A 26542-nucleotide genomic window follows, 5' to 3' on the forward strand; every position below is an offset into this window, starting at 1 on the left:
TGTTGTATTTCCCCATAATTGCTTTGTGTCTTAATATTAAATGTGCAAAGGAGACTTCATGAGCCAAAGATTGCTTTATTTTCTTTACACCATGTCCTCAACCTACAGAGTAAATCTGGGGATGTGAAATCAAATGAGAAGTACTTGGTATATTGCTTTCGTGGCGTGTAAGCAGAACATATCAAAAAAATGAGGTCCATGGTGTTAGCTTTCCTTCCAAACATGTTGCATTCCACTTTTGACTTGGGGACCAGAAAATCTAAGAGGAAAACTATGAGATCTCTCTATTACCAGCATGATGATTGTCTCATATTTTTATGTTAACACAATTTCTGCTGTATTTAAGATTATATATGACTTTCTTTGCTATGTTCCTATTGTCTTAGTAAGTTGTAGTTAATGTGACCACCATTACAGAGGGTAATACAATCACACGTTGAAGATATATATATATATATAAAGAGTCACTGAACGCCGCCCATCCTCCACACTATCACATGATTTTCCCTAGTGTTGACAGCTCTTACCTCTTCTCCCACTTTCTCCAGTAAAAACTGGCCTTGAAATGTTTTCCCTTAATCCAAATGACTGACTTATTTTTATGTGCCAATATTAAATCCTTAAAGTCAGGGCAATTCTCTCTTAAAATAAGTGTGATTTCTTTCTGGCTGAGGGTAGATCATATGGCTGAGACATTTATTCCTCATACAATGTTCAGATTTCTACCTGGGCACAGCTAAAGTTCTGAGTTACAAAATAAACAGATTAATAGCAAGAATTTCCTCTAGCTATGGCAACCCAATAGAACATTGTACTTTAAATATATACAAAATGTCAGGGAGAAACTCTTGTGGACTATCAATTTCAGATATAAAGAATGAGATCCAGAAATAAGAAACTAATATCTGGCTTTGTATCTAATTATTTTAAAAGACAAAAAGAGAGCCCCACGCACGCCTTCAATCCCAGCACTCGGGAGGCAGAGCCAGGCGGATCTCTGTGAGTTCGAGGCAAGCCTGGGCTAACAAGTGAGCTCCAGGAAAGGCGCAAAGCTACGCAGAGAAACCCTGTCTCAAAAAACCAAGAGAGAGAGAGAGAGAGAGAGAGAGAGAGAGAGAGAGAGAGAGAGAGAGCCAGCCCCAGTGTCCAGTTGTTTAAGGATCTTGATCTGTAGGAAGACATAAGCAAGCCACTACTCATAGGGCTCCAGCAACAAACCCAGGTATAATTCTAGCAAAGTCCAACCTGGGTAGACAATGAGTTGATTGGTTTACTTGCAGATTATAGACAAGGGATTTACTTTCAATAACATGGACACCAAAGCAGCAATAACAATAAAAAGTCTTACCCCCAGCATAGAAGATGATTTCCCCATAGCTGCATAGATGAAGACTCCCCCCGCCCCCCAGTAACTCTTCCAGTCTTTATAGTGTAGCACTTCCCAAGATCATGAGGCCACATGCAATCAGGGCAGAAAGACAAATCACCAGGAGGTGCAGAAGGAAGAATATCAGGGGGAGGGCCCAATGACCTTGGCCAACTGTTGCCCTATAAGGGAACTTCCGCAGACAACCACAGGGGTATCTTGAAGTAGTCACAGTTCTGGTGACAACAGATATTCTTATGCTCAGAGGATGGTTCATTATACCTGTACAGAACCTTTTGCAACTTTTCAGTCTTTTCTGGAAACAGTCTGAAAACGCATACTATCCTTCAAAATGAAGTACACATTTGGGACAAGAAATGAGAGTTTGGAAGAAATATTTCACATGGAATGATCAGAAAGGCAAGTAGTAGGTCTGAGGAAAATAAAAAATAATATTGCATCTCCACATTTAATATTTTCTCACTGGGACAAGTAAACTTACATTGCTCCAATTACAAATATCAGTATTAGAAGCTGTCCCTCAGAGTTCTGTTGTCATAATCATTAGCATGTGTGATTCATAAAACCATGACAACTGTGAAATATAATAAAGGACATAATAATTTTTTTTATTTATTTAATATTTTAGGAGAACTGGTAATATTAATTTTCACTATTAGATTTAAATCGAATTTGAATTATTTCACTCAGATGTAGTCAGTGAAACATTTGACAATGAGAATTCCTTAAAACAATAATTTAAACGGAAATGAAAAATTTGGCATCTTATTATTTAAATGAACAGATACTAATTTAATTAATAATAATAAACATACTGTATTGAGTAGATGCAATTTTTATTTTCCAAGTTACCATGGACTCTAGTCATAGCCTTGCATCTCTTTAATTGGACACAAAGTGAATTTTCATTTTGAGCTTACAAAAATTGTAGCAGTTTTCTTTACTCTTCATTATTATGTCTTGAGGTTTTCTAAGAAGCTTACTGAGTTTAAATATAAAGGATATCTAATAGGCTCATGATTAGAACAGGTAGCTGGGGTTGCAACTTTAGAAGTGTCTAGTTGGAGGAAGTGGGTCACTGGGGATTTGTCCTGCAGGTGTATATATTGTTCTCTCTCTCTCTCTCTCTCTCTCTCTCTCTCTCTCTCTCTCTCTCTCTCTCTCTCTCTCTCTCTCTTTCTCATCTTTCTGGTTGACATGAGATGAGTAGCTTATCCTGCCACATAGCTCTGCTACAATGTATCACATAATGTAGTCTCTCAAACACAGAACCATGCCTTAAATTTACATTCCCCAAATGGTGAACTAAAAGTAAAGTCACCACCTCTTTAAGATTTTCCTATTAGTTGCCTGTCATAGTAAATAAATGTGTGAGTATATAAAGGCAAAACTAACTCCTGTGAGACAAATTTAGTTGTGGTAGGGAAAAAGGTATTCATATGAAGAATACAGCTACTACCCCCCTCATAAAGCACAGACATTAATTCTAACAATGATTTCAGCATCCAAAATAACATCTTACAGAGGGAAAAAATTATATATTATTATCCGCTAGCTATTTGATGTATGTGAGTGTGTGTGTGTGTGTGTGTGTGTGTGTGTGTGTGTGTGTGTGTGTGTTTAGAGTTAGATGGTTGAATGGAAGTAGAGGTGTTGTTAATGTGAACCAATAGACTTACACAGTGTATTTGAGAGTTTTGAATACACTCACACACACACACACATTGCTCTACATTTGTACCTTGTAGAAGCAAATGTTTGTCTATAACTTAGAGAAAAAGGAAAATACAAGTTCATATCCCAATCTAATTCTTTTACACAACATTTACCTTCAAAACACAAATTACAGCATGTAGCCATCAACTGCTCACTTCTCACTGAGACTTTCAGAAGCATCATCTTCTGTCTGATTCAATTTCACAGCCTGGTCCACACAGGAGGATGCTGTGCCTTGAGGAAGGCAACTCTAAGTGTGAAACTTCCTGAAAGAAAAAAATGAACATGCATGTCACAAAAGCTTAGAACAGAATCACACCTACAAGTTTCATAAAGAAAGTGTTATATTTTCTGTTTCCCATCTGTTTGGAAAGCCTGCAGCCACAGCCAGAAGTTGTCTAAGGTATACTCAAGTTAAGGGAGAGGCTAAGGCTGATCTTTTTATTTAATTTGGAAGTCTGACTGATGTTAATAATAATCAGCCAGCAAGGTGGCACACCTGTTTAATCAAAAGCACATAGGGAGATTCCAGAGTTCAAGGCCAGCCTCTCCTACTTGAGACTCTGTCCTGAAAACCCACTCAGTGAGTAAAAACAAAACAAAATGCTATTAATTTTGAGCAAATTAGTTAATCTCCTTGCTTCTGTAGTGGCAACTCTGAGGAAATATAGTTCCTCATAGATCAGGGTAATTGTGAGGTCAAACTAAAATTATGTAGGCAAATCCCTTACTTCATAGCCTAGAAAGAGGTTTTCCAATTAACACAGAAATGATTATTTTAATTAATGGCACTTATTTTCCCACATGGTACAATTTTATTTACTCTATACAATGTAATGAATGTTTACAATTAAATGAAAAAGTTACCTAATGTCTGGCCACAAGCCACATTGCTGTGATATCCTAATTAACAACTGAATATCTGGCAGAGTGGAGTTTTTTATGGGAAAACAGAACAAGATAAACAACGGCAAAATAATCTTATTTGCTTTAATACTGTTAAAATTTGCTTTGAACATGTATGTAAATTTTCATAAACACCTCTTAAATATTTAAGTGTGCTCTAATTTTAATGAGATACATTTCCATGTAGAATGAATATTGTTCATTAAGATTATACTTCTAGTTTTGATGTGCTGGAACATCAAACCCTACATGGTTATGGGCAATGAGGAATTTCTAGTCATCATCTGCTCTTTTCAAGGTTCATAGTTTGAACTCAATAGTCTAATTCACTAGACACAGTAGCAAACCATGGAAAAAGGCTATTAAGTCAATTGTACCAGTTTTCTGAGGTAACTAGGTGAGTGAAGTAAATTTTTTTTCATTTATTGTAATGTATTGGGGCTAGAGATAACTCATTTAGAAGATCAGGTATAGGTCAGAAAAATAATTTAATGTCAAATGTATAGATGCATACAGTTATGATTTATAAGTTTATATAGAAACACAAATGTGTATATGTGAACATAAAAGTTTGACTTTTATGCTGGTTCAAGGTGAATACTTATTGGGAGAGTTCAACCATTCAGTGCAGTAAGAATTGACTAAATTATATAGTCATTATTTTTGGACATCAGGCTCACTGGCCCAAAGCTTCAGGGGATTCTCCTGTCTCGGACTCCCATCATGCACTGCCTTTCTATGGGTTCTAGGGATTTGAACTCAGGCCCTCATGAGGCATGGCAAGCATTTTATCCACTGAGCCATCTCCTCAGACACAGTCTTCCATATTTACAAATCCTACTTTCTTTTCAATCAGAAACTTCCAGACACAAGAATAAGTTGAATGACAAGAGAAAAGGTAGTAGAAACCTAGCCACAGATGAACCAGTCTCTGCAGTTTTCAGAAATGAACATTAAAATACTAATTGTAAAATGTGAAGAAAATAAATGGTAGAACTTAGAATTTCGTAAAGAGAATGGAAGTCATTTCTTAATAAGTAAACTCATACTTAAAAAAATATACCGAGTATGTTAAGTGAAAAAAGAAACCAAAATGAATCTTTAAACAGAATATTTATAAAGAATAAGACAGTGCACTGTAAAATAAGTCAGATGATCACAAATAGTTAACAAATGAGGAGGTGAAATGTGCAAGAAACTATTAAAGGACTACAGTCTGATGGCAAGTTCTTCTCCAGGTATTGGTTTGTCCTAACAGAAAGCAAAGGGGGGCAGGGAGCAGTTGAGGACATACATAGATTTTTCAAAAATAGAGAAAATAAGTCAAGTCAGGAATTCACAAAGTTATAACAAGTACAAGCCAAAGGAATTCAAGAAATCATCATCCATTTGTTATAATAAGAAGTCTAAAACTAAAACCAGAGACGGAATTAACAAAACAATTGCTCATAAAGACACATTAACATCAAAGAATTCCTGAGGTCCTAAGGAACTGTTTGGGAGAAATGATGGAAATGAGATGGCATGGAAAATAGGCTTTAGAAAATAACTTAAGATTACCAAAAGCCACCTTAAATTTTTAAAATGTTTCCAATACCTTAGTTTAGTTTTAATTATATAGAATAAATAGAATGACTATTTTATTAACAGAGTAGCTCTGGATGGTCACATGGCAACACCATAAACTCTCATGTTAATAAAAACCCAACCATCAAGCCATTGCATTATCATCTCTACCCCTTTAATGTCTATCATTTGAGCTGGAAATGGCTACAGAGGGTGTGTTCCCAACCCACTTCCAAGTCTTTTTGTTTCTGCTTAGTTACCCACTAGTGAACCAGCACACCTCGTGTGGACATAGTTGGAATGGTAACCACTGGAGCCTATAATCATTTATATTCATGATTATTATTTTTTTTTTTGGTTTTTTCGAGACAGGGTTTCTTTGTGTAGCTTTGCGCCTTTCCTGGAACTCACTTGGTAGACCAGGCTAGCCTCGAACTCACAGAGATCTGCCTGGCTCTGCCTCATAAGTGCTGGGATTAAAGGCATGCGCCACCACCGCCCAGCTATTCATGATTATTTTATGTAGAGTACAAGATTATGTGTTTTATTCCATGCACATAAAACCTTACACTTTGCTATGAGTGTATCCATCCAACACTAAAGGTCCTCTCATGACATCTAAGTAGTGCCAATATTTACTTTCACTTTCAAAATCTGTTAATTTTGTCCTACATTTATTTTCTTTTTCTTTTTCTTTTTTTTTTTTGGTTTTTCGAGACAGGGTTTCTCTGTGTAGCTTTGCGCCTTTCCTGGAGCTCACTTGTTAGCCCAGGCTAGCCTCGAACTCACAGAGATCCGCCTGGCTCTGCCTCCCAAGTGCTGGGATTAAAGGCGTGCGCCACCACCGCCCAGCCCTACATTTATTTTCATATGAAGTATTATTGAAGATAAAAAGCACAAAATAATCCCAGCAAATGGAAATACTCATAGATAAAAATTCCTCAATATGAAAACATGTCAGAGTATTTAACATCCAGGAAATATTTAAAATTTCAAAGATATAACATTAGATTCCTTAAGAAAGTCCCCAAATTCAAAATTAATTGCACCAACAGAAAGACAGCTAGTACTAACATGTGATGCAAGAAGGTTGTTCAGTAAGAACACCCTCATGGCCAGAAGGAGTCTAAGAGGCTTTAGTCAGAACTCACACTCCAGGGGAAGATACCACTTATCCTACAAGCATTTAGATAACTATGGGGGTAGCAAACATGTACTTGATCACTAATGTTGTTTGCTCATAGATCAAACTATAACCTAATACAATAAATAAATGTACACCAGTGGTTCAGAGGGAAAGGCACAGGTCCTGATTTATTCAGTAGGTGTTTGAGTTCCTATGCACATACATGATATAGGATTCGCTTTATACCCTGAACCAACATTTTCTTCTCTCTCCCCCTCCTCTGTCTCTGTCTCTGTCTCTGTCTCTGTCTCTCTCTTTCTCTCTCTCTCTCTCTCTCTCTCTCTCTCTCTCTCTCTCTTTCTCTCTCCTTTTCCTCACCTCTCTCCTTTCACACCAATAAGCAATAGTGAATTGGTATTGATAAAGGGTAAAAATAATTGTGTCCCATATTTCTGATCAGAGAATATTACTTGAAGGCTAAGATTTTGCACAACTTCATGTTAGTAAGTAAAGGTGACAGTTACCCACTTGGTTTCATTTACTGTTTAGCAGTTGTTATGTGTCATGCAAAGTCTTTTCACTTATCTCATTAAAAATAATGACATGAAATAGCAAATTATAGTTGTTCATGTGTTTAGTGTCTATACTGCTGGTATCGCTTAATAACAGGTGTATGAAAAACATATACTGCAGTTGGAATAATAACAAAACATCAATCTCCTTTAACACAAACTGCCAGCTATATGAAAATGAAGTAAAATTTATGTTGATTTTGACCATCTTTTGTGCATGTAAGAAATCTTCAGTAATCCACATATATTTCTAGGTAATCGTTTACATATTCTTTTCTTCAGTACAATAAATAACACCAAAATGTAATGTGTTTTTCCAGCCAACAAAACCATTTGTTTTGTAAGTCATTTGCTATTTGTTTTGATTTAATAAATTTTATTCCAATGCTCCCTCATGCTTTTAAACAAGTAAGTCCCCACGTAGGTGTTTATTTCAAATACTTAGTAATATATGTATGTTTGCTAGCTAGTTTCTTTTCTCCACTGGAAACAAGAGTATTCTTCTCTTATTGATGAATCTATTTCTTTCATTCAGAACAATACACTACCTAAGATGTAAAGGATGTGCAGATGCATAAGGCCAAGGACTCACTTTTCCAAGCCTACCCTTGGGTTCATGTGTCTCCTCAGGTACTGGTGAGCACAGCAGCAGTGGGAGCTCCTCCCGGCCCTTCTACAGATAGAATTCTGAGTGGCTTCTATGACACCTGTCCTGTTGATAAATGCCTTTGACATTTCCTCCTTTGGATGGCCACCTGGACCCACCAAAACAATGGGACATTATTGCTCTTGTGTTTTATGTTATTTGACAAAAGTGAAGATATCTGAAAATTCCTAGCAGGGTCACAAACCTGATGATTTGGATTAATCAGGAAGGATATTGTCCTGAGAAGTTGTACTGACATGAAAGTCTTTCAACAGAGATTGAGCTCTTCCTCAGAGAAGCAGAGAACTGAGCTCCTGATGGACACATTGAAATAGTGAGCTTCCCTGTTGTGAGGGCCAGTGGATGCTCTCCTCTGAACTTCTTCCTTTTACCATGCTATGTTGATCTAATTTTTTTTAAAGTGTTTCTGTGACTCAATACAATTCAAATCTTATTTAAAATGAAAGAATTCCTAGTGATATTTCTTTTTTTTTTTTTTTTTTTTGGTTTTTTCGAGACAGGGTTTCTCTGTGTAGCTTTGCGCCTTTCCTGGAACTCACTTGGTAGCCCAGGCTGGCCTCGAACTCACAGAGATCCGCCTGGCTCTGCCTCCCGAGTGCTGGGATTAAAGGCGTGCGCCACCACCGCCCGGCTCCTAGTGATATTTCTAGCAACTTGAACTACCACATAATATTCAGATGATTGAGAACACATGTCTCTAGAATGAAAATTTCAATCTCTTGTACTTAAACACAAAATAATTTTCCAGAAGGGCAAATGAAGAAAAGATAGTTCACAGGAAAAAATCACATTTTCCAGAGCCTCAAAAAGTTGTGATTACTAATCAATTTTTAATTGATTAGCAATTCAATTCAAATCTTTGCAAATTTTCTGTGGGAAACATTTTATTTTTCCATTGCTTTGGAAAATCTGGTGCATATAGATTCAGAGCTGTTCTTACAGAACTATGCTGTTATTTCATACCCTTTCTTTAAAGTAATGGCTCTGTGAATATTTTCCTAGGGAATTTATTCTGTTATTCCTAGAAGGAAGGGATAATGGCAGGCCTAGGACACCATCTAATTCAAGCCAAGCTGGATGAGCCAATGTACTTACTGAGAATATGGCAGGACCTTGGTGACCTGGATAGCAACATTAGGGAAAGGCCACTCCAGTATGGTTGCAACTCATGGAATATGCATTACTACTATCAGGTCCCAAAGAAATTCAAGACAAATGGCTAACTGTGGTGCCCAATCAATCTACCAAGATGTACACCAGCAGCCAGGCTCTCTGAGAATCACAAGTACCTGTTACAGAGTCCTGGCTCCTCTCAGCATTTCCCACCCCTGTCCTCTGTCCCTACTCTAAACCTCTCCAGCCCTGAACTTCGCTTCCCTTCCTCCAGCTTCTGGTTCCTACAAAAAAACCTCCCATTTCAGCCACATTTTCTCTTTGTTCTCTTGGTTCTTCTCTCTCTCTTGGCCCCTGTTCTTGGCTCCTGGTCCCCTCTCTTTGCTCCCTTGCTCTTCTCTTCCTCTCTCCCAGTCTCCCTCTCCTCTCATGACCATGTTCAGTCTATTACTTTCCCTCCCTGCTCTAGACTCTTCCAGATGCCTCTGGCTGTACTCTCCTTCATATCTACAATAAAAACATTCTCAACCACACCTTGGAGCAGTCACATCCTCATTTCACTCAACTGCACTCCCCTTGTTCAGCGTGCAGACAACTCCACTGAAGAGTCTTCCTTCCTTTAGTGGTAACATTTGTAAAACTGCAGGCAGGCTCCTCACAAGTCTTTTGCATTTTGTGAGTCTCACAAAAGCCCCCTGAGTCTCAGAGAGAGAAAAACAATTGCACAGCAATGACATTCTCTCATGATGTAAAGGACAAATGTCCCACTCTCATAGCCTAAGGTCATCACAGGACACTCTGTCTTTTTTATAACAATGAGAGTTTCAAAATCAGCTGTGTAGGTTCTTAGAAATCAGAGAGACACCTCACATTTGAGGTCAGGAACAGGGAAGTGGGTCATAGTTCAACATTCTGAGGTAGGAAGCTCCAGCCTCACTACAAATTTACGCAGATTTTTCATTTGGTTTACACATCTTAGTCTTCCTAGGTATGGTGTCATTTAAGTCATAGACTTTGGAGCTTAGAAGTTGATAAAAATAGAGATGAAGGAGCATGGAATATTAAACAGGCACATAGTATAATCCTATTTGAGTTTTAGTAAAATGCCTAGGTGACCTTATGAAATACTGATCAGAAGTAGATACATGACTATCAGATAAAGCAGTTCACACAGAATAATCCCATCCAGACATGAACTAGGAAAAGGCGATGGGAAGTGGAGATCACTGATGAAAAAAATGGGACAAATATCAGAATACACAAGCTAAATCTAAGAAATAATGGGCTAAATACCCATGAAAGCAGTGCTTAAGACAGTGTATGACTTCATGGATCAGCACACTGCTTAGAGGAGGAATCAGTTAAAGATGGAGCACAGGACACATAGCTAGTAATATGTAACGCATGCGTGCATATCTGTAATGTATACTTGTGCAATGTGTATAATATGCACATGTAGGATTGTGAACAAGAATCATATTAGGATAGGTAGCTTGTGTCAACATCAGCAATAGTTATTGATATTCATATCTAGCTCTGATAATAGATACTATGCAAAGAACAGGATTCGTTGTTCTAGTTTCATTTCTGTTGCGATGAAATACTGGACAAGACCAACTTTAGAGGTAAAAGGGGTTCCAGGTTCTCGTCTGTCACTTCAGGTAAGGCCCAGTAGAAACTCAGGAGTCAGTGTCAGCACACACACAATCAAGGGCACTGGAAACACAGGCACCCATGCTGCCTGCTTGTTGTTCTTGGTTGTTTTCTTCACTCTTAGTTCAGGGCCCGTTGTAGAGAATGGTGAAATACAGAGTCAGTTAGATCAACTAATAATCAAGATAATCCCCATTGACGGGTCCACAGGATAATCTGCTCTAGACAATTTCTCAGTACGCTTTCACAAGTTAACTTTTAAAATTATCACACTCAGCTTTACTGCTGCTGTTGTTTGAGACAGGGCTTTACCATGTAGACCAGACAGTCCTCAAGTGTTAGATTATGTGTATGAGCCATCCTAAGTGGCTCAATTATTATGATTGTCGTTATTATTGTTGTTATTATTATTAAATTACTTGAGTGCTGATATAAAATATGATTAAATGAGTTCTACCTACCTTTCCAGTTTTTACTTCAACCACTCTGTCCACAGCTACTCTGAAAGTCAGAGGGGGTTTTGATCATCTCTTACAACTTCCCTTTCCAGCACCCTCAGAATCTTAGTGTAGTCATGGTGGGAAAAGTCACTACAGATTTTACTTTCACTAGGAACTCATGCTTGCTGCTGACGGTGCCCTTACTGCCAATTAAACTCAGTTTGGCTGTGTGGATGCATACATTCCCAGGCACCATTGCCACACAAGTTCCTTGGGTGAGTGTTCAGGTCAGTTCTTTGGATATGAATTGAACAATTCAGTATATCACTTTTCTGTATTCACACAAAGTGCTTATTGAGTCAGACCATGCTAGTGAACTGCAATGATGCCCACATTTCACATACTGGAAGACTGTCAACACACAACCCTGAAGGCAGAATCTTATTTGAGAAAATTTCAGTTAAGCATTGGTGTTTTTAATTGCCCTACAACAGGATTCCTACTGGTTTACCAGACTTCCTACTATGACGGTACAACCAGAGCTCCAAGTTGTGTCAGAAAAGTTTAAAATGTTACCTTTTCCCAGGTGATCTTAACAGTGGGAGATCTGAGTGGTTACCATGGCAACAGAAGTGACAGAAGCTAAAGGAACTGACAGCCTCCACTGAAGACTGTAGAGGACTAGCTCTCTTAACAGAAGTGAAGAGAAACTGTCCCCAAGCACAAATTCACTCTCCTTACCTTTGGACTCAGGGCTTTGACTTCAGCAACTATTCAGATCTGCTGTGAAAAACACAAATTCCTGCCCTAGGAGAACCAGTCCATGCTGACTTTCTCTGTGGAAGATGTTATTTCTTCTTGGGCTGTCCCTCTCCCCACCAGGAAATGAAGTGGGGTTTTAGTCCTTCACACCTTACATGGCAGGGGTCATGTACATGTTTCTCACCCAACATACAAACTCCCAGTCCAATTGTGGTGTTGCACACCTATCATCCAGGCACCCAGGATGTGGAGTAAAGAGGATCAAAGCTCTATCTAGTTCACCCTTGGCTATGAAAGGACCAAGCAGATGCCATAACAGGCTGCTCAGTCTTCTCTCAGAGAAGCAAGCAGTTTCTGGGAGGGCCATGAACAAAAGACATAGTCCTTGCAGTAGCTCCCTTTCTGCACGTACTCTGACTGTTCAAGGTTCAACTAGTTGTTTACTGTCTGGGACCCCTCACCAACGTAGACCTACGTGCATGGGTCAATGTGAACATGCTAGGCCAGCCTGCCCCTATGGCAGCTCAAGAACAAAGCCCAGGACTTGTCCTGGACTGCCCCCAAAATGATAATTGTAACCCCCAACCAGCAAATTCAAAAGTTACACACCCTCACCAATTAAAAGAGAACAGAGACCTTCAAAAATAAAAATAAACTAATCTGAGTTGCAACCATGCCAAACCCCCAACCCCCCGCCCAACTGCCCTGAAGGGCTTGTGGTTTTTGCCTTTAAAAAGATAGCCTCACAAAGAAAGAGCAACTCCTCTCTGCCTCACTGTATTGAGTGTAGGAAAGAGTTCCCTGCCTAGGCTTGTATCTACAGAATAAACCTTGCTGTTGCATTCTGGACATCCTCGGTCTTCAGTGCTCTCTTTGGAGTCATGATCTGGGCATAACAGCCACACAGCTAGCTTGAGAATAACTTGGGCTAATTAGACCCTGTCTCAAAACTCAATAAAGCAGTTAACCAATGAATTAATAAAAATCATAAAAATAAAAACCCTTACCCTGAATCAATGCCTGTCTCACCCACTGCTGCTCTCAGAGGTCAGAAGCTCTCACATTCACAAGCAGTTTGAAATAAAAGGGGACAAAATTTGAATCTAATGTTTCGCAGGAATTTGGCATAAGGAATTCAGATGTGTGTAGTAAGTATTTTTGGATCCCTGAAAGTGGTTTCCTCCACTGGTGAAATAAGCCAGCCAGATCAAGCTGAATTAAAAGTCTAGGGCTTTCTGAGAAGGGCGTTACAAGAATATCTCTGCTGTTGTGGAGAGAGGAAAATAGAAATGAGTGAAGGAGCCGGGCGGTGGTGGCGCACGCCTTTAATCCCAGCACTCGGGAGGCAGAGCCAGGCGGATCTCTGTGAGTTCGAGGCCAGCCTGGGCTACCAAGTGAGCTCCAGGAAAGGCGCAAAGCTACACAGAGAAACCCTGTCTCGAAAATAAAAAAAAAAAAAAAAAAAAAAAAAAAAAAAAAAAAAAAAAAAAAAAAAAAAAGAAATGAGTGAAGGAAAAGTAATGAGATACAGAACCTACTGGGCCCCATCCCTGCACAAGTGCACACTGATGTTCCTCTGTCTTTGTAAGATTACAAAAGCACTCTTTTCCCACATTCCTATCTGCAATCTGTTGACTAAACTGTGTGCACACCCACTCCTTAAGTGTGTGGGCACAGCATCATTATTTATTGATTGATCTCACTTTTTTTTTTTGTTTTTTGATAACACTGTTGACATTTATTGAGACAAAAATACAAACTGGTGACATACAAATATTAAAAATAGAATGAGTTTTATTTATAGGCGGGTCATTAGATACTGTTTGCAGGGCAAGCCCTACTATAGTGAACTACAAGGAAATCTGCATATACCAGCTGAAATGAGAAACTTCACCCAGGCATGAGTAAGAACTTTGATCTTTGGTTATGTGAATGGAAGGTTGCAAGGAGCTGAAAGAGTACTTGTCAAGAGTTTAGGAATACTGTTAATTTAGGCACTGTCCTCAAAGAAACAGTGAGAAACTTTAATTGCCTCATCCTCCAAGTAACAAATGTAAAACTTTTAAGATCCAACTAGGATGTCTTCTTGGAGATTAGAAGGTGAATGCTTTGTAGGGAGAATTAAGCCAGTGCTAGGGAAGGAGTTGGGCTATGCTTTAGAATACTGTCAAATTATGGTCCTAGAGAATGCTTAGTAAAGTAAGGCCCGCCATTGCACTGTTACCTACCTAGATAGTAGATAGAAGGTAGACTATCCTACTCACAAGATCTAGCCACTCCAGAACACTTTCAGCGATGGGTACCAAGACTTTCTCACTGCCTAAATCTCTTTCCAGTTGTTAAGACTGAATGCAGCAATGAGACTCCAGTCCAGCTCAGGGTACGCACATTCATTTAAGAGCATCTTCATTTCTGACTTCAATTTTGCCCTTTTAGGGTACAGCTTCAGCATGAGACACAGGAAATCAGTATTTCTGTAGTTGAATATACTCATGTTCTGTGAAGGAAACTCCATTTTACAACCCTATGAGGAAAAAAAATGTGCCAGGTTCCCTTTTCTCTTTATTTCAACTGTTGTTTTTTTTTTTTTTTTTGAGACAGGGTTTCTCTGTGTTGCCTTGGCAGTCCTGGAACTTACTTTGTAGACTAGGCTGGCCTTGAACTCACCGAGATCCACCTGCCTCTGCCTCCCAAGTGCTGGGATTAAGGGCGTGCACCACAGTGCCTGGCTTATTTCAACTCTTGAGATTTCTTTTTTTATTGTAGAGGCAAAGCAATACTTTTATATTACAGTCTGTATGGCACAACTTGAATCCACAGCTGGATCTAAATGACTTGTCCATAGCAAATTGCAATATTTAAACTATAACGAATTGGACTAGTTTATTTTACTGTATAAATAAAAATATCCTCAGTGAAAAGTACAGTAATCTTTGGGTAGAAATAATAATCAAGCACTCCAGAGCTGCATGGGTGAAGTACATTTCAACTTGAATTCCCTTATCAGTGGCAAAAGTAGTGTCCATACCAACTTCTTGATTTGTAGTGTAAGAGTTTGAAGAGCCGTAAAATCTTGCCAGAGCCACAAGCAAGTGCTCTACATACTGCTCTTGACAAGTAATAGGGGTTCTGTGAAGTTGGATTTAATTTAAATAAAATTATTTTGAAAAACGGTTTTTGAACTCTTACAATAAGCTATTAGATTCTTAAAGTGTCTATAGACATTAAATGCATTTTCACAGTTTTAAATGTCAAAAGTCCACTGAAAATGGATGCAGTAATAACACATGGATTATTCTTGCTATTTAAAACCCAGGAACAAAGATTGATTTCTTATACAATACAATTTAGTGTTTCTTGGGAAAATCATATACAATGAGTAAGAAAGAAATAAAGTTTAAACTATAAGCAGTGTGGGTACATTTCAGTACAGCTAGCTAACTGGGACACAACAAAAGCACACAGACATAAACCTGATAATGTTGCATCAACAGAGCAAAGTACAATGACCATACACAAAAGTTTGCTTTAACATTTCCTCCCAAATTTCATCTCTAGCAGGCCCAAAATGAGCTTAGAGAAGCTAGAATAATGTCCGGAGATGACACTCTGCCTTGCTTTAGAGAGAACAATTCATTATGGGAAAATTGCTAATATTTCACAGGCTACTAGTATTTAGAGTTATTCACAAAATACTAAAGACTTAATACCTTGATGTTTTGACAGTCACGGAACTGTATAGAATATAGTGCCTTAGGAATTTGCTTGTACAGAAATAGAATCTACAGGTACATTCATAACACTGGAGAGCACACACTGGGAATGTTTGGATGTTTCCCCCACATATTTATAGTTGATTTTTAGGGCACATGAATTCTAAGCTGAATTTACATTGAAAGTTAACATTCCCATCCCCACCCTACCCCCACAGAAGGCAATCACTAACTTACCTTTTTTTTTTTAAAGTATCAATGATATGACTCAATACATTTTCATCATCATGAAAATTCTTGCCTCCAAATACATAAGTAGTAAGAAGTTGCAGAATTCCACCACTACTGCAGTGAATTCTAGAACATCCTGCAAGCATGAGGTGAGGGGACTGATAGGCCTTCCTCACTAGCCCTTTTCTCCAACACTTGCCATGGAGCCAGCCAGTGGTTTGTTGAGTTGATGCTTTCTCAATGCCCACATAAAGAAACTTCCTTAAGAGTAGCTGTGGGAGTTAGGTGTTTATAAAACACAACTGGACATTTTTCAATTACTCTAGGATAAGCCAAAATGGAGAATTTAAAGGTGAAAATGCTTCCAGCAAATTTTGTTTATCTTAAATGTTAAAGTATATATTTTTCTATATTGATTGAAATCATTTGTTTTGTTGTCCTACAAATATTTAACACTTGAATTTAATAAGTTTTCCTTCTGGAAAGGTTCTTGACATTTAAGTACAGTCAACACTTTCAGAACAGTCTCCTGCATCACACCGTAGTGACTGCTCTAATTTTTAAAACATCAATTAATGTAGCCTAGAGATACTGATGGCCTTGATACATAATTTAGTCTTGTCATCATTATTCCAAAAAGTGGAATTCAGGGCTCTGGGGCATCATCTGACCCCATTTCTTTTTACTACAATGGTTCCTGCTACAATGTCATAGGCTGTTCGATTATGCTGAAAAAACAGCAGTGTGATGAAAGCAGGGAAAAAAGAAGCAATAGAAAAATTCTTGATCAAAGCTCGTATGGTGGACGTTGTGATGCTAACATTTGAGGAAGGAATCACTAAAACCCGACTTGGAGCAATGAGTACCGATGTATCACATGTCACAACTCGAAGACCTAGCAGGAACTTTCCTGGTGTAGCTCCCCCTGCTCCCCAAATGCAAATTATCTCATAGAAACAAACTAACAACCTGTATATAAGTGCCACAATCATCATTTTCTGCAAGTCTTCCATGGATGTGTCTTCATCGATTTCTTCTATTATGTAGTGCATGGCAAACTTAGAGATGTCCTTTATCCCACTGAGATGCATGATGCTCAAGACAATGGTTGCTTTTATAAAGAAGAGAATAAAGAAATCCACCATCTCTGCCATAAATCTGTACGCCAAGGATGGAATGACATACTCTCTGCCCGCCTGCCGCCCAGCGTCGCTCGCCGTCCGGGCGGGGGCCGCAGAGCCGACGACCCTGGTCACGGGGGCCGCCCGGCCGGATGCCTGCACGTGCGGGGCCCGGGGTGTCAGGCCCGCGACGGCGGTCGGGGTGGCGGCGCCAGTGGCCGCCCCCGGTCCGGGTCCGGGTCCCGGCCCGGGCCCCGGGGCGCTCAGGAAGTAGAAGGGATTGTAGTAGGCGAGCTGCGGCGGCGGGGGCGGCGGCGGCGGGGGCGGGGCCGGAGCGGCGGGCTGCGGGGCGGCGGGCTGCGGGCCGCAGTAGGCGGGGAGGGCGGCCAGGCCGCTGTGCCAGGTGAGGTAGCCGCAGTAGGACTGCCAGAGCCATTCGTGCACCTGCCGCGAGTACTCGCGCGCGCTCAGACGCCCCGGCCCGTCCGACGCCTCGCAGCCCCCCGGCTCCTGCGGCCCCGCGGTCCCCTCCCGGCGCTTCCGGAGCTCGGGCGGCGGCGGCGGCTCCGGCTCCGAGGCGGCCGGGGCGGCGGGCGCGAGGGCCGGGGGCCGGGGGGCGGCCGCGGAGGTTGATCTCACTTTTATGATGATTCTATCTTATACATTGATCTATAAAATCACATTTGAGGATTTTAAATTTTCTGATGTAGGATATTTCAATATATAATTTTTCTTGGATTAGTTTTGGTGAATATTTGTCCTATATCGATAGCTAATTCATCCACATTCCTAAAAAGAGAATCTTTCCTTCACTGCACGAAAACATCCCATATTAATAGAATGGTGCGTCCCTTGAGAGTGACATTATTCCTGGTATTTTGAATTTCTCACTCATTGTGTCAAGGGCATGGATATGCTACACTTACAATGATCTTCACAACTGATTGTCAGGGACCAACACACTCTTTAGCTTTGGTATATTATCTACATGTTGCCCTTTGATATTATGTATAAATGTCTCAGTCTTTAATAACTATGAAATCTGATCTCTATTTGAGATTCTAAGTTACTTAAAGTTCACCTGAGGGCTATTGGTCTGATTTTAAAATTCGGTTTTCCATTCTGTAAGTAATTCACCCCTCCATTCATCGACCTCTTCTTCTTCTTCTTCTTCTTCTTCTTCTTCTTCTTCTTCTTCTTCTTCTTCTTCTTCTTCTTCTTCTTCTTCTTCTTCTTCTTCTTCTTTGTTGTTTTTCAGGACAGGGTTTCTTGTTTTCTTGTTCAGTTTTGGTGCTTGCCCTGGATCTCACTTTGTAGACCAGGCTGGCCTCGAACTCACAGAGATCCGCCTGGCTCTGCCTCCTGAGTGCTGGGATTAAAGGTGTACACCACCACCGCCCAGCTCTGTTCTATATTCTTTTTCTCATTTTTCTCTTTTCGGTGTAGCCGCTCTATTTTCTACACATTTCTCAAGTGCACAAAAATAAATGAACCAATTTGTGAATATACTTTGCATAGCTATTGTTTTGCTCATATCAAATAAATTTCTTCTGAAGAGATCTTGTGTAAACCATCTTACTAATTTTTTATTGTTTTGTTTTTGAAGCAGCTTCACCATCCATAACTTTAATTTCTGGCATTCTTTCCCTTTTCTCTGCTTCCAGAGTAGACCTGGTACTGAGGGGCATTCACACTTCACATTGCTTCTTACCTATGTGCACTTTACAATGGGCCAGAGTCTCTGTGACTTCAGTCAGGTGTGTTGTGTTCTTTTGTTTCACTTTGATAGGGGGGTTTTGTTCTTGAATTTGCTTGAAAGAGGGTTATTTTCCTTAAGTTCAACTCTGCTGAGAGGAGAGTGTATCATAAGAAAGTTTAGTTTACTCACTAGCTCTGCAAAAACCTGCTGAAATGATCATGTTTCCTTAAAGCAACAGTCTAAATTGCATGAGTTAATGTGAGGACAAGCTGTGTTTCTGTCCTTGAAAGAAAATTTTTCTAATGATGTTGATTTATTCTTTATATCAGTATGTTTCACTTTTCAAATTTTTATAAAGCAATTTATAGTTATATGCATATTTGAGAATATTTATTTTCAAATCTCACTTCTCCAGGTATTGGGGTCAAGTGTCTTATACCATGAGATTTTGGAAATTTTCCACAATTAATATTTTGTGAAATATTTATATTAATTTTTATTAAAATATTTTAGAATCATTCCATTACATCATCTGGTTTTCTTTGAGAGTAGATTTTATGCAATTACCTTCAAATAACATAAAAAGATTCAGTTTTTTACTTTATCTCATGACTTCTTTGTAAAATTCTACATATAGAAAACTGCATTTAAATGAACAATGATTTTTATAATGTCCATTTATTTATTATCTTATTTCATTTTATTTAATGATTCTGTATTATTTCTGGCCTCTGTCACTGTTGAAATATACATATCCACTGGTAGTTCCTTGTTTGTGTGGTTTTTTTTCTTTTCTGTGTACTCTCAAGGTTTTTATTTTCTTTCTGCTTTTGTACTTGTACTATTACATGGAAATGTTCTGTCTGTAGGCCAGCTGCATTTGCTTATCTTTCTGAATCTCTGCATTAAGGCCCTCTATTAATTTTAGAAAACTGGAAGATTCAGATTTATACTTAGCTTTTCTCCTTTATTTTTCTTTTTCCTATGAAACCTCAATTGCATGTGTATTAACATGCTGGAATAACTCAACTATCTCTTGGAATATTGTATTCTGAACTTCAATATAAACTTGCCACACATGCCATATTATATTCTCCACTTTCCTTTTAAAATTAGTAATCTTTTGCTTCTTGTATGTTTTTTAATTTTTCAAAAAATTAGTAGGCATCTAAATTTTGACTGCTTTAACACAGAATCTTTACAAACTTGGATATTTTTTTTCCTTCTCCCTAGCCCTATAATAACAGGCATCTCTTATTCAAAGTCTTCAAAATCAGCTGTTCAGTTTCCCAAAGTATTTGTAAAGATTCTTGGTTCATGACTGAGGCTGAATGGTTGACCTGTGTTTCTACATTTCCCTTTGCCATGAGAGAATGATAATTAATTCTTCTGTTTATCAATTGCAGCTAATTTCTCAGTGTTGTGAACAAGTCAGTTTCAAACTATAGAACCTGAGGCTATAGAAATGCACGTCACCACCTTCCTATGTTGTTAGACACATTGCTGGGTTTTCTTCCTCTCCTCAGATGACTGTTTGGAGAAGCCTGTTCCTCTCCATACAGAATCAGTGCTAGTCAGGTGATGGGCAGGCACTGTTGTTCACCTTCAATGCACCTCAAACAAGTTATTCTTCTGTGTTGACTCAGCTTAGCTTTGTGGCTTTTGGGGTACTTCAGTTGCTTTGAGAAAAGACTTTAGAACTGATCCTACTTTACTAGTTGTTCATGCATACTTTCTCCTGCTATGTAAAACTTCAAGTTTCTGCTTATGGTTTGTAGTAATCTGTAGATTTTAAAAAAAACTAGATCTGGCTTCTTCCTGCCTTTATAGACACATGATAATTCTGATTCTTTTTTCTGATTAGGAGTGTTTTCTATTAATGTAGCTTCACATTAATAGATGTTAATATACATATATTATACATAATAATGGCAGTGGTATATTTCCACTACTTTCACTTCTTGTGTGGATTATTTTAGGCTCTAATAGAAAGCCTTGACCATTTATTGCTAATCCTATTTAAAATACCAGGAGTGCAACTCCAAGTTTTATTCTATCTCCAGAGAGTAATGAAAGAATGTTTTATTCTCTGATGTAACTTAAGATTTCTACTTAGCTTCTCAGTCTCTCAAGAACCACTTCTTTTTCCTTAGTTGAAAGAATAGTTAAGTAGGAAAAGTGTTTCCACGCCTGAGCATTTTGAGTGGCTTCAAGTCTGCCTGGAAACAACAGCCAAATAAATCTTTGTATCCTCTTATGTCCTCAAACATAATTTTTACTTCTTTCAAGCATGAACAGCTCTTCTTAGTGTGCGGATTGTTATGTTGATTCCAAGTCTATTATCATGCACTTATAAATAACCTTGATTCAATTTAATTCTGTGGATACATAATTACTGCACCTTAATGGCCTGCTAATTCTAAAAGACTGGAACACATTTCATTTTAATGACCATTTATTTCTGGTATCAAAATTTATATAACAATTAGCAAAGGATGGGCAGTTATTGATAAAAATATTTGACCTGTTAATATGAGACTAAAAAAACATGCATAACAAACATTGTTTAAGAGAGAATAATAAATATCTTTGATTAAAACCTTCCTGAGTAAACTGTGTACAATAGCCCATGTCTGTATTTCCAGCCACTAGCCAGGCTACAGACAGAGTATCACAACTACAAGGCCAGCCTGGGTAGCATAACTAGACTGCCTGTCTAAAGCATTAACATACAAGAAAACCAAGAATATAGCTCAGTGGTTCAGTGCCTGCACCATATACATAAGAACTTGGAGATGATCCCCATCCACAAGAAACTGGTCATATAACTGATTCCCACTCAACAGTAGAACAAGCAAGCACTGGAGACACACACACTCGGAGTATTGAAAGAATAAGTCTAAGGCAGAGGATGAGACACCGGGATTGCCAAATTACCTCAATCTGAGAGAGGACTGGGGAGGGTGGAATCATGGGTGCTAGAAGACAGTGCCAATAAAGACTGGGAGACAGTGATCTGGAAATGAGATCATTCCAGCTGTGTGTATAAAGGACTCACAATAGAAGGAATGAAAAGCATTACCAGTTTGAGAAAGCAAGGGGCAAGAGTATACTCAGTTAAACCTGAGCTTGAGTCATGTCAGCAGAGAGAAATCCAGATCTCAGAGTGTGATTGAAGCTATTAGGTATAGAGTAGCCACAAATCTGACTTCAAATCAAATCAAGAAACAAAAATAGAAAGATTAAAACACATGGTTGGGAGATCCTATTTTTTTCTAAGCATATACATCATATGTCAGATTCTTTTCTTGGAAGTATTTTCTATATTAGTCCTCTTGTCCTTTGTTTGCTTGTTTTGATAGTGTCTCGCTTTGTAGCCCATGACAGCCTAAACTCACAATTCTCCTGCTTCAGCCTTATCAGTGCTAGAATTACTGGCATCTGCCACGATGCCCATGGGATCACATTTATACTAAAACAACAAGAAGTGTGATGGAAGGCACTTGGAGGTCATTTGGGAAACCCTAGGTTTCACTGTGGTTCGAAAGTAGGCCTAACAGTTGATTCCTTCCTGTGTCCCACCAGTCCCAAAGACATGATACCTTGACTCTGGGTTCCTTTTGAGTGAGCCCAGAGGTCTAGTAAAAGTAAATAAAGAAGAATAGGTCTTGAAAGCTGCCAGTAAAGACCACAAGAGAGGTCATGGTCTTTATGAGTGTCTTTTAGTGAGATAATGTGCAATGTTATGTCTGTCATGAAACATTTCATTGATTTAATTACAGTTAATACATACTGAGCAGTAACTGTCAGTCTACAAAGTAATCAAAGAACATTTCTTACATTGCACTAAAATGTAAGAAATGCTAAACATTGAAATAAGTTGAATAGTGTGATTCCAAAAGTATAGTCAAATAATGTCTTGTAAAAAACTACACAGGAATGAAATATGCCATAGCCATCTCCAGTCATTATTACTGAATTATTGTATTTATCTTCACTAGAGTGTATGGGCTTTGCCTGGTGTTTCTAAGCAACTGTGATTTGTAATTCACACCTTCCTCACTACAGCCTCAGAAATCATAAAATGGTCTACTACTGACCAACAGAAGGCTTTACTGATTATAACATTCTGGTGCATAATGTAGCTATAATAAAGATACTTTCTCAATAGATCATGTTTGCTGATTTCACAACTTGTTTCTCTCTGGTCCTTTACTGGATACTTTCCAAAGACTCACCCACCCAGTGCATTCATCAGCTGACTAGCTTTGTTTGTTTGTTTGTTTGTTTGAGACAGGGTTTCTCTGTTTAGTTTTGGTGCCTGTCCTAGATCTTGCTCTGTAGACCAGGCTGGCCTCATACTCATAGATATCCACCTGGCTCTACCTCCCAAGTGCTGGGATTAAAGGAGTGTGCCACCACCACCCAGCAGAACATGTATTTTCTATAGTCTACCTATACCATCATTTTCAGGGAACCATGTAGTTGCCTTGGCCTAGCTACCTTGAGAGGCATCCATCATAGGTTTTTCAGGTTAGAGTCCGTGGCTCTTGGGGCACAATGTGACTTCCAGATCCTGTGGGACTGATGCATTCCCTCAGGCAGTGAAGCATTCACTTGGTGTTTCTCTGTATGTTCCCTTAGTGGTCAAGGAAACACTAAGGCTTCACAGGACAATTGGTCTTAGACAGTAATCTTCTGTACCCTATATGACTTGCAAACTTCACTGTATCCTGGCAGCCACAATTGTATTGATCCTGGCAATTGCCATTACATTCTGTTTCTGATAAAGGTATAAAAAGTCTGGTTTCTCTCAAAAAATTGTCACAGCCTCAGCTTTACTGTGGTCTCTCCAACCTGGCCTGATTTCATTCCTTGAGGCTATATCCAAGTGATCTTGGCTCAGTAAGTAAGTGCAGGCTCTTACACTCATTATGTTTTATTTAAAATATATTTAATCGAAGTAAAAATATATTTATATTTATATATAATAAAATGCAGAGATGGCTCAATCATCAAGATTATTTACTACTCTTGCAGAGGACTTAGTTTTGCTTCCTAGCATTCCTTTTGAGTGCTAGAAAAATACATTAATCTCAAGGGGTCTGATATTTCTAAAGTAGGTTATCTAAAGTTGGCTGGTCTCCACCATGCTTGGGAGGGGTTGTCTAAAGTAAGTTAGTCCCTAGCATTCTTGGGAGGGGTTGTATAAAGTAAACTAGTCTCTAACATGCTTGGGAGGGCTTATCTTGATTAGCTTAACAAAGGTGGGAAGACCCACCTGTAATGTGGGCAGCACCATTCATGGGATGGTGTCCTTGGGCAGCACCATTCATGGATCCTTGGAAAATAAAACATGGACACTGAGCTGAAAAATTTATCTCTTTCTACTACTTGATTATGGAGGAACGTGACCAACTTCTACCTTATACCCTCCCTGTCACCATGACTTCCCTGCTGGAACCTTTCTCTGAGAGCCAAAATAATCTCTACTTTCTTTAATTTACTTTTAGTTGGATATTTTCTTACAGTGATGAGGAATGCAACTCTTACATATCTATTTTCTAAGTGTAATTCACTGACAGTAAAATGATCTTATCAAGAGTTATCTTCATCATTTCCCTTCAAAACTCTGTATATCATAAAGGATAACATTGGAATTCCACAAAGATTACATTTCAGTTCCTCTACCCCCTATCCACCAGGTCTGAGTGAGTAACGTTCTATTTTCTATGTAAATAAATGAGGCTCTTTTCACTTCACCCTCTATGCATTCTGTTTTTATGACTGACTGATTTTAAGACCCTGAGAAGGTTTCATTCATATTATCCTGTGCCAGAACTGCTTCCCTTGTCAGAATTGGGTACTATCTCTTCACATCCAGCAACCAAATATGTTCATGAAAGAGTATCTGCTAAAAACCTCCTGAATTAGTTTCACTTTGTGTTGATCAGTTGTTTGGCATGGTAATTCACACTCTTATTGGCCATAAAACCCCTGCAGAATTCATTAAACACCATTACTACTGCCTCATGGGCATCTTCAATCCGTCTACACCATTTCTAGACTTAGAATGTCCTTCAGTTCATTTGTATAAGCTCTCCTTTCTCACAGCCTCCTTCAATGCATCCTTTGATCTTTGCTCCATAGCAGCCTCAATCTCTCCTCTTCTGTCTTTGTTTGAGCTGTTAAGGAAATGGAAAGCTGTGGGGCTAAACACAGCTTTTGTCTTACTTAGAAAAAAACCCTTCCAAATCATGTCTTTCTAGTAGGCATCTATTTATCCATCTATTAGTTCCCTTTTCTGTGTTCCATAGATTATAAGAGAATTTATACTTTAACCTCATCAGTACCTAAACAAACAAGACTTACTTTTAAACACATACTAACTACATAGCATTAACTATAGATACACAGGTTTTTAATAGTTTTCCTCATAGAACTTGATATTATACAATGTTATAATATGGAATTATATTCTCCCAAAAACATATGCTAAAGCATTTTACTGTGGAACCCTTTCCTTCAGGCATGCCATGCTTATTGGAATCTTGAAATCACAACAGTTGAGTTAACCCATACAACACCATCAAAGACCAGACCTATTAGCAAGGAATATACCATGAACTTCCAGCCTCTCCCTTTCTCCACCCCATTTTCATGTATCTTACTATATGAAAGTGGTCATGAGAGAGACAATAGAATATGGAGAAGGTTGACAGTTGACTGGGGACTCATTCCAATGATGCAGCTGCCAAGTACTCTAGTGGGATTTCTGGTGAAGCACCCATTTTTCAACCATTTTTTCCTGTAAAGAACACCTCACCCAGAAAGATTCTAGGAACTAGAGAAGTTGGGGAGACCAACCCAGAGTCATCTGAGCAGAATTCATAGGGGTTGACAGAGATTGATGTGACAATCACCAATCACAGACCCTATATGGGTCTGAACTAGGTCCTTTGCATATACATTATTGTTTTATAGCTTGGTGTTCTTGTCGTGCCCCTAACAGTGAAAGCGGGGAGCTTATCTCTGGTGTTTTTGTCTGCTCTTGGGACCCTTTTCCTCCTGCTGGGTCACCTCAATCAGCCTTGATATGAGTGTTTGTGCCTAGCCTTATTGTAATTTGTTATGCCATCTTCAGTTGCTATCCCTGAGAATCCTGTTTTTCTTTCTTATTTTTTTTTGAGAAAAACAGAAGAGGAGTGGATCTGGGCAGAGGGAGGTAAAGGAGCTTGGAGAAGTGGAGAAAAGGGAAACCGAGGTCAGGATGTGACATATGTAAAAAATAAAAATAAAAAATAGAATATTGCCTCATCCATGCTCTGCAAGAAACCCCTCAGCCATTCTCTGTAAATAACGCCTCTGTAAAGCACCCCCACAGACTCACTGCTTCACCAAGTTGAACTTGCCAAGAATTGTTTCTTAAATGTATCCTCGATGCCTTATTTTGGAAGAAAACATTTTTGTTCACATCGCCCTGATAAATTCAAATAAAATCCTCTTTCACAGTACTCAAATACTAGAAAGTGGGGCTTTTGTCAAGATAATCTGGTCATGAGGCTAGAGCCCTCATGAGAAGGTCATACCCCAATAAGAAAACATCGTAATCCCTCCCGTTCCCCTGTTTCTGAGAAGGCAAAAGAAAACTGCATAGCTCGCCGGGCACTATGTCTGCGGGTAACTTGATTTTAGACTTCAAAAACCTCCAGAAACCTGGAGAAATAAGTGTTTGCTCTCAAGTCACCCAGGCTATGGGTTTTTCTCACCACAGCCTGTGCATGCAAGGCAGTAGAGGTGAACAGTGCTGAAGGCAGTGGGCAGAACAAAAACAGCATCAAAGTCAGGGATACAAATCAGACCTTCTGCA

General features: G+C 39.0%; 1 long non-coding RNA gene and 1 pseudogene across 1 annotated transcript in view; both read right to left on the bottom strand.

Annotated features, from left to right (window-relative positions):
• Window positions 1–1631: 1631 nt before the first annotated feature.
• The window catches only part of LOC143266937 (uncharacterized), a 31493-nt gene continuing 6582 nt past the window's right edge, over window positions 1632–26542 (bottom strand). The window contains exons 2-3 of the long non-coding RNA XR_013041792.1: window positions 3217–3369; window positions 1632–1961 (exon numbers count right to left, since the gene is read on the bottom strand). This is a non-coding gene — a long non-coding RNA (uncharacterized LOC143266937). The remainder of the gene's footprint in view (window positions 1962–3216; window positions 3370–26542) is intronic.
• Window positions 16278–22129, bottom strand: LOC143271199 (protein FAM8A1 pseudogene; annotated as a pseudogene).

The sequence above is a fragment of the Peromyscus maniculatus genome, chromosome 1, assembly GCF_049852395.1.
Source record: "Peromyscus maniculatus bairdii isolate BWxNUB_F1_BW_parent chromosome 1, HU_Pman_BW_mat_3.1, whole genome shotgun sequence".
Lineage (NCBI taxonomy): Eukaryota > Metazoa > Chordata > Mammalia > Rodentia > Cricetidae > Peromyscus > Peromyscus maniculatus.